This window comes from Rhinopithecus bieti, unplaced genomic scaffold (genome assembly GCF_001698545.2).
Source record: "Rhinopithecus bieti isolate Rb0 unplaced genomic scaffold, ASM169854v2 scaffold_12859, whole genome shotgun sequence".
In the NCBI taxonomy this organism is placed as follows: Eukaryota; Metazoa; Chordata; class Mammalia; order Primates; family Cercopithecidae; genus Rhinopithecus; species Rhinopithecus bieti.
In genome coordinates, this window is record NW_016807388.1 from 1,393,160 (window position 1) to 1,401,961 (window position 8,802).

The window sequence follows — 8,802 nt, forward strand, 5'->3', positions numbered from 1 at the left end:
TCTCTCAAGATATTTCTATAGTATTAGAACTGATAAAATTTTAAAAAGACAGAAAACAAGCAAACAAAAAAACTCAAACATAAGAAACATTTCTACCTGCCTATAAAACATGTCACTACAATTTTGTTTATTCCTATCAAAATTACATAGGTTCAACATAAGAGAAAATTCAAGCTATACACAAAATTATAAAACTAAAAATTGTCTAAAATCTTACCAGTTTTAATACTTGTTTTATATCCTTCCAGATATGTCTCCCTTATATACATGCATATAGAAATACATATGAAAATGTAGATAATATTTTTATAATTAAAAGTTTAAGTTTACTTGAATTTAGCAGAAAAAAAGTAGCATTGAGATTAATGAAGCTGGGCTAATTTTTCTTTCCAAAAAGATTAATTCTACTAAGTGATTTTAATCATTGTGATTTCTAACTACAACTTTCAGCTTGACATAGCATCAACGAATTCTTTACTTTGGGAGAAGGAAAATTAGCATTCTCATACTTTCTCCTACTTCTCCACCCCAAACCTTCCAGTATTTATTAGTTATGTTTTAAACTGTTAGAGTTTATAAAATTTACTATCTGTCCTGCAACTACAATTCCCCAGATGTTCAGTCACAGGAAAACATTTACTGGATTTAATGTTCACCACCCCACTTTATTATAATTTTTATTCTTTACATTTTATTTTTATTGATCCCTTGGTTAGCTGAATTGCATCAATTTTTTTTCTGTAAAAGCAGTTCATGGTTCTATAGTTCTATCAGATTTGAGATGCATTGTCTGATACCTTTATAGCTGAATGATTAGTTGTATGGGTAGAAGATTTTTGGGTAAGAGGTTTTGTCTCCTGCCAGAAACCTGTGTTCATAACTCCTTTTTTTTATATCACTGAATGTGGTTGTAGAGAAGCCTGAAGCCAGTCTGTTTTCTCTTCTTGCCAGTGATTTGCGTCCCTTGCCTATACTCTTGAAGAACCATGTCCTTTATTTATGAAGCTTGATAATGCATCTGGTATATATTTTATGATTGTTTACCAATTATTTTTCAATTGCATTGCATGTTCTTTATTTTTGGAAATAAGTTCTCACTCTATTGCCCTGGCTGGAGTGCAGTGGTATGATCATAGCACTTAATGCAGCCTTGACCTCCTACACTTAAACAGTCCTCCCTCAGCCTCCCAAGTAGCTGGGACTACCAGCATACGATGCCACATCTGGATAATTAAAACCAATTTTCTTTTTTCTTTTTTTTTTTTTTTTGGTAGAGATTGGGTCTTGCCATGTTGACTAGGCTGGTCTCAAACCGCCAGCCTAAAGTGATTCTCCAACCTTGGGCTCTTAAGATACTGGGATAACAGGCATGAGCCACTGCACCTGGCCTGCATGCTCTTTTATGCAACACATTGAATTCCTCATTTAAGGAAAGATTGTCTGCAATACAGACGCATGAGCACAAACACGTACACAATGTCTTCTGTAATTGCTTTAATCTTTGTCTTGTTTTTCTGCAAACACTATGTTCATATCAAGCCTTTTATCTGTAACAGTAATTGCATTTTCAGACATGTGAGTTTGAGCTTTTCTAATTTATTTATTACTTCTGTAATTGCGTTACTTTGAGTATTTTCTTACTTTTGCAATCTCAACTTTAATGAATTCTGTTGTTATAATTAAGTCATCTTTGATGTCTTTTGAACTTTAAGCCTTTTTTTTTTTTTGAAATCTCGTTCTTTTAAAGTTCTTCTAGAATCTTAGCTTTTGTAATGAGTGTGCTTCCCTTCCTTGGACTAGGCACCACCCCCTGCCCAATGGGTCCTTCATTTATATTTCCCTTTCTCTTCCTTTCTTTCCTCCATTCCATCTCCTCTTTCTTCCTCTCCCCTCTTACTTCTCATTCTTTCCTCCCTTCTTTTTTCCCTCTTTCCTCCTTTCCTCACAAATCCCCACCAAACCTTATTCCTCATCTCACCATCCACATCTGGTATACTTGTTTGGTTGCCATGTCATATCTTTTCTTCCCACCAAACTTTACTGTGGACATCTCCAGATCTTCAAGTTTCCCTGATATAATCTCAGATACCTTTTCTTATTGCACTTTACCTTCTTTTTTTTTTTTTTTTTTTTTTAAGCATCAATTTCTGTTTGGTGGTTTGAACTACAGTTTGAGTTATTGGTATTGCTTTTCATACATTTCTCTCTGGCTTATAGGTACAAAAATGGGAGAAGGAGGCAACTCAACTAGGATAGATTCTGTCACAAATCCTGTTCCAGGATTCTTTACTTATCCAGAGATGCTTTTCACTCCAGTGGCCATCAGCTAGTGGCTCCAACCAAGAGTTGCCAGATTTAGCAAATAAAAACATATGGTGAACAGTTAAATTTTAACATCATATAAACATATATTTTAGTATAAATATGTCACTTGTAATGTTGAGAACATATACTAATGTCTGTTCAGCTATTGCTGAATAATTTATGTTTTACTCTATTTTTCTTTGACTTTTTCTCTGGTTAAGAGTGTGTATACATACACACACACGCAAACACAGATATATGTGTGTTTGTGTCTATGTGTATTTATATATTTGTTGTTTATCTGCAATTAAAACTTAACTAGGTCTTCTGCATTTTATTTTGCGGTGTTATTTTAACTCAGCATACTTCCCTGGAAGATGACAAACTCTGGTTGCTTTTCTTGTTTTATTGAGGTCTTGGTGTGAATGTATTTTCTTGACTATGTGTAAGGTTATCTACTGATGCCTTGGTCCACCTTTCCCAATATAGAATTTATTAGTGAAAGCTTTCAGAATTTTATTTAATCCTCTTTTTATTTCTACTTTTGGCAGGTAGGGGCTATGGTGGGGAAATGGTTAAAAGGTCCATCGAACCTTACTTCAGATAATATTCCAACTCTCTAGCTGGATACAGATTTTCAAAATTTTCTTTGTTCAACTATTGCTGGATAATTTATTTCTGTTCTGTTTGTCTTTGACTTTTCTCTTGTTAAGTGTTGGAAGGAGAGATTCTATATTTTGATTCACCCTTCCACTTTTATACATTTTGAAATTTTTGGTAAGTCTACCTAATATATTGGTTTCTTCCTTTGCTAAACTCCGAATCATATTGTTTGCTCAAAAATAATTCCATGAACCACTATTAAAGCTCTTTATGGGGTTTAGCTCTAAAGATTTTGGTCTAACAGAAAGGATAGCAATTCATACTATGCCTCACTTTTAACATATGTGAATTTTTATGAATTAATCTGTCAATCCACAGAAAATCCTATATTTCAATTCTGATGCTGTAGTGGTTAGTTTGTATTAATTTGATTAGGTCACATGATCCAGATATTCATTCAAATACTATTCTAAATGTTTTCATGAGGCCTTTTTTAGATAAGATTAACATTTAGGTGAGTAAACTTTGAGTAAAGCAGGTTATTCTTCATAATTTGAATACCCATATCTAAGTAGTTGAAGGCCTTAATAGAACAAAGACTGACCTTCCTTGAACAAGAAGGAATTCTACCAGAAAATGGTCTTTTGATTCAAACTGCAACTCTTCCCTGGATTTTTAACCTGGTGGTCTATGCTGCGGATTTTGGACTTGCCAACCTCCATAATCATGTGAGCCAATTCATTAAAATCTCCCTCTCTCTGTATCTCTATCTATCTATCTATCTATCTATCTATCTATCTATCTATCATCTATCTATCTACTATCTGTCTCTATTTATATACACATACACATATCCTATTGGTTCTGTTTCTTTGGAGAACCCTGACTAACTAATACAGATGTATAATCTAAACCTTGGCCCTTAATTATATATATATAATTAATTTATATATTATATATATTTATATATTATATATATAAATATATATATATTCTTATTGTTCTCTAATGTGTATTTTGTCTTAGCTTTTGGTAATGAACATCCTCAGGCTCTGAACTCTTTTCACTATTTTGTCCTCCATAATGCCTGGTACAGCAGCGGTCCCCAACCACTTTGGCACAAGGGATCAGTTTTGTCTAAGACAATTTTTCCATGGATGTGGGGGTGGGAGGGTAGGGGAATGATTTTGGGATGAAACTGTTCCACCTCACAGCATCCATCAGGCATTAGATTTTCCTAGGGGATGCGTAACCTAGATCCCTCCCATGCACAGTTCACAACAGGGTTCGCACTCCTGTGAGAATCTAATGCCACTGCTGACCTGATAGGAGGCAGAGCTTAGGTGGTAATGCTCCCCTTATATGCTGCTCACCTCCTGCTGTGTGGCCCAGTTCCTAATAGGCCTCCAATCAGTACCAGTCCATAGCCTGGGAGTTGTAGAGATGTGTGAATTCAAGAGGAGAGGTTGTTTTAAAAAATTGATGTTCTTTGTAGAAATATTGCCTTTGTTTTTATTCTAGGTTTTGAATTGAAAGCTGGAATACAGAGAGAATAATAAACACTGTGGAGTTTAAAACAGTGGGTTGATATGATAAGAAACCTTTTGTTGTTGCTTGTTCTCCCTACTATCAAATGATTTTTATTTACGCTTAAATTTTGAAGGATTATTAAGAATATGCTATTTGAAAAGATGAGTAATGCATTTTGCATAGGGAAAATAGCACATATGAATCACAGGGTAGTAAAATAGACAATTGCATAAACTTGGTGCCTAGAAAAATATTTTTCAGACTTGTCTGACAGCCGCCTGAACCAGAATCCCACAGGGTACACTTTAAAAATGTGAATTTGAGGGCCTCATTTTAGACCTATTCAGTCACAGTTTTAGAATGCACCAACCAGGGTTTGGAATAACAGCAAACAAATAAATAAACAAAACCTCAGGAGATTCAGGTGAGAGTGGTTTGTATATGTTCTCAGGTTTGAGAACTACTGCATTAGATTTTTGAGATTATTAGAATGCTTTGGAGGGAGCCAGATTATGCAGAGCTTAGTTTGCCACAGTAAGCAATGTGGACTTTGTCCTGTGGGATGTAAAAATCTATGGCCAAGGTCTCCACAGATAAAGGTTTTCACCACATTTGCTTTTTGAAAGATCACTGAGTTAGGCATGCCAATGGAGAGCTGGAGGTTTTTCTCAGGCTTTTGGTCCTTCGATGTGTCTGTTTCCTTTTGTGTTTTATTTTCTATATTTAAAAAACGCACAATGTTCAAATATATATTCATTTTATAATAAAATACTAAATGAAAACTTTGTGCTAAATTATCCTCATTTTAAATGCCGTAATAGACATGGAACAATAAACAAATGAGCTTGATGAGGCATGAGGTAGGGAGAAGACTCTCAGGCAAGGCAAAGAATAGTAACCTGAAATAATTCCTCAAATAGTCTGCCCTTACCTCAGCTAGGGAAGAAGATCCATTTTATGATATTGTTGAAAAAGAAATTATTCTGACTCTTGTTAAATGGTAAGGCAAACTATTCAGGTCTATTGAGGTACATATAGGGACTCCTGCAAGGGGATTTTGCAGTGGGCAAGAGAGAGTGGACTCAACTCCAGAACAACAAGGAAACTGGGGATTTATAGCTATGGAGCAGAATGGGTGTGTCGGTGAAAAGAAAATTACTAAAAGGAAACATGAAGAGAAGGAGGTATTCTGGCTCAACTGACGACAATTCCTGCTAACACTCAGCTCTTAAGGACATGTCCAATGGGCCCGCCTTAAACTTGGTTAAGGAGGGCATCTTTGTCAACATGTAAAGAAACATTTAGGTAGTTATACAATTGAAAAAGTAAAAAGTGATAGAATGGGAATCAAGGATTGCCAAAGGAAAGTTAAGAAATGTTCTAAAATTTAACCAAAAATATGAGCTGGAGAAAATGCAAAGAAAAGAAAGACCAAACAAAGCCCTTGTTGGATTCCACATAGCTAAACCTTTTATTTTTCTTAATTTTACTATTTTTTTTCTAATGAGCAGTTGGCCTACTTCCTTCAAAGACTAAATTCTATTTGTTTCTTTCCAAGTTGGAAATACATTCATGAAGGCAATAACAGGAACAGGCATAGGAGCAATCAAGCTAGGAAAGGATGAATATTCTTTGGCTAAGCATTTATCAAGTTAGTGTGGCTGCTAGATAATAAGACAAGATGTAAAACCATGCTTTTTCATTCTCATCGAAACAGAGTGTGTTGCTACAAGTGTGTTGTATTAATTATGTGCTTGTATTCTCGAGGGAGTAGGATGTCAAAAGAACAAGTATGTTTGGATTAGTAATAACTATTCACAAGCTACTGGAACCCCTCTCCATAAAGTTAACAACATATTTAGATGTCAAATGCAATTTTTTCACTTTTCTATAATCAAAAGTCAGTGTTCTTCTGTAGGCTGTTCCCTCTTGCACAATCAGTGCTGCTGATTTCATGTGATTGCTTTGCTTTTCCCTTCCCTAAGAACTAAACGATTAATTGGCAGTGTGATCTATTGGCCATTGTTTTTCTAAATTTTCTTATAAATAGCTCTTACCAAATATCTAAGCATTACAGAATTTAGTACATTCACAGAAATATAAATACCTAACAGTATTGGCTAAATCATAGCAACTCAAACACTAATCCCTGTTTATCAGATATGCTTGAAAAATCTAACTTCTAACTCTAGTCAAATTTAGACAGCTATCTCCATCGGTAAACATTAATGTAAGAAGAAGTTATGAGTAACAAAAAATAAAAAGAAAGTGAAGGAAAAGAAACATGTGGAAGGTTGAAAATTAAAACTAAACCTAAAAATTAAATAATGTGTGATGGTCATAGAATGAATCTTCTCTTTATCCTAGAGGGAGCTTTCCATGTATTTGTTATTTTAAAACTGATACTTCAATGTATAAAGAATTGAACTAATTCCAAACATTGTTGGTAGGAAGAAAAATGGAAAATTGCACAAAATTTTGTGTATGTTCATTGATTTGAATATTAGTAATAAATTTAAAACGTAAACAAAAAATAGACTATGAGTAATAGCCTGCCAAATACAACAGTGACTTTTTTATGCAAAGAAACAATTTCAGCATCATCTTTTATAAAATATTTTATGTTTAAGATAGCTTGCTGCACTTCAAATGGTATAAATGTGGAAAATGCTCCCCCACGTGAGCCTGTTGAAATCTTATTATGTTGCATCCCCATCTTTCTTCATGTTGCACTGAACTTGTAGAGAGAGATGTATTCCTATCCACAGTGCAGCTTATATTTAATGCACTCCATAATTGAGTCTTTATTCCTTTCTTTGTAGGATTACTTGTAATTGCAGAGGAATGCTCAGTCATTTTGTGAAGATAGACCTAAAGAAGAAACCATGCATCCAATTGAATTAAGCAAAGTGTGCAATGGCAAGAAAATTGAGTAGAGGAATTAAGCAGAAAATGGATAAAACATTTTATTAATGCTGTGCATGCACTCTGAGTTTAAATCATTGTATAAATGACAAATTTAATGAGTAGCATCACACAAGTATGGGAAAATAAAATAATTGGCTGCTTTATTTAACATAGTCTTCTCCAGCAGACATCCATGCCTTTGGGCTAAAAGTAAAATTTGGGGAAGGCTGAATCTCAAAGTGAAAGCAACATAACATCTTCATGATTCTATGTATGTGATGTTAGATTTGCTCCATGGCATTCTATAAATCTGTTGAAGGTCAAGACTGGGACTCTGCAGGGCTAAGTCTGAACAACCAGTTAAGAGAACAATCCCTCTTTTCTGTGCTTCCTGTGATCTACCTTTAGTGTAGGTGTTTTGGAAGTTTCTCCCATTCCCACAAACCTGAGAAAAAAATAAGGCTTTAAGTTAAAACTTCTTGCCCTTCTTAATCAGTTTACTTAAAAGCGCAGATGAAATGAATATTTCCTTTACCTGTTCACTTAACATATGTTTATTGATGTGTACTATGTATTAAGTACTATGCTGGGGACTAACAACACGGACATGAAAGACTTGCCCTGAAGTTGCTAGCAGTCTAGTAACAGTAACAAAATTATAGGTTGCAAATGTTATGATAAAGGGAAATACAAGATCAAAGACAGCACAAAGGAAGGTGAGGGAATCAGCTTCCAGCTGGACTGCTGCTTTGGTCTTCTTTCTTAAAGCCAAATGATTATGCAGCAATTTGCTAAAATTATAAATCTAATGCTGCAAACAATACACATTTCTAGTGCTCAATGTGTTGCTCATGGCTTCCATATTGAGCAGCGTAGAATTGGACTTTTTTTTTTTTTTTTTTTAATTATCACAGGAGGTTCTTTTAAACAGTGCTGGTTTAGCTGTTAAAGCAAGAGTTTGAAGTCGAAGCAGAGCACAAGATTTTGTTTGAGTTAAACTTCAAGGGTGACAAGTTCTAGGGTGTTGAAGCAGCTAGTGTTAATGAGGCATTGTATAAAGAGAAGAGAGCTGTGTAGAGAGATTATAAAATATGTCTGCATAAGAAAGAACTTCCTAAACACTACTCTGCACTGAGTATACACACACAGTAAGATGCCACAAAGATAGTGGCTACTGTGTAACTGAGATCTGAACAGACACTAGTGGTCATACAGTGCCGGGAGACATTAGATATATTACAGTCAGAGTAATCTTGGTGAGAACCTCAAACCTTCAATTTTGGCTATAGAAAATCCCCACCTTGACAGTAATGACAACACCCTGGAGGAAGGGATATGCTCTCAAGACTAAGGACAAATAGCAATGTAGTTCCATATTAATAAACAAGCCTGAAATGCTGAACTTTTTAGATGTGAAGGTTACTGATGCTTGCACCTCGCCTTGAAATGTATCAACAA

The 8,802-nt window shown here is 34.8% G+C and overlaps 1 long non-coding RNA gene across 1 annotated transcript in view; it reads left to right on the plus strand.

Annotated features, from left to right (window-relative positions):
* The window catches only part of LOC108535554 (uncharacterized), a 28,418-nt gene extending 21,031 nt beyond the window's left edge, over nt 1–7,387 (plus strand). The window contains exon 7 of the long non-coding RNA XR_001887265.1: nt 7,260–7,387. This is a non-coding gene — a long non-coding RNA (uncharacterized LOC108535554). The remainder of the gene's footprint in view (nt 1–7,259) is intronic.
* The last annotated feature ends 1,415 nt before the right edge of the window (nt 7,388–8,802 follow it).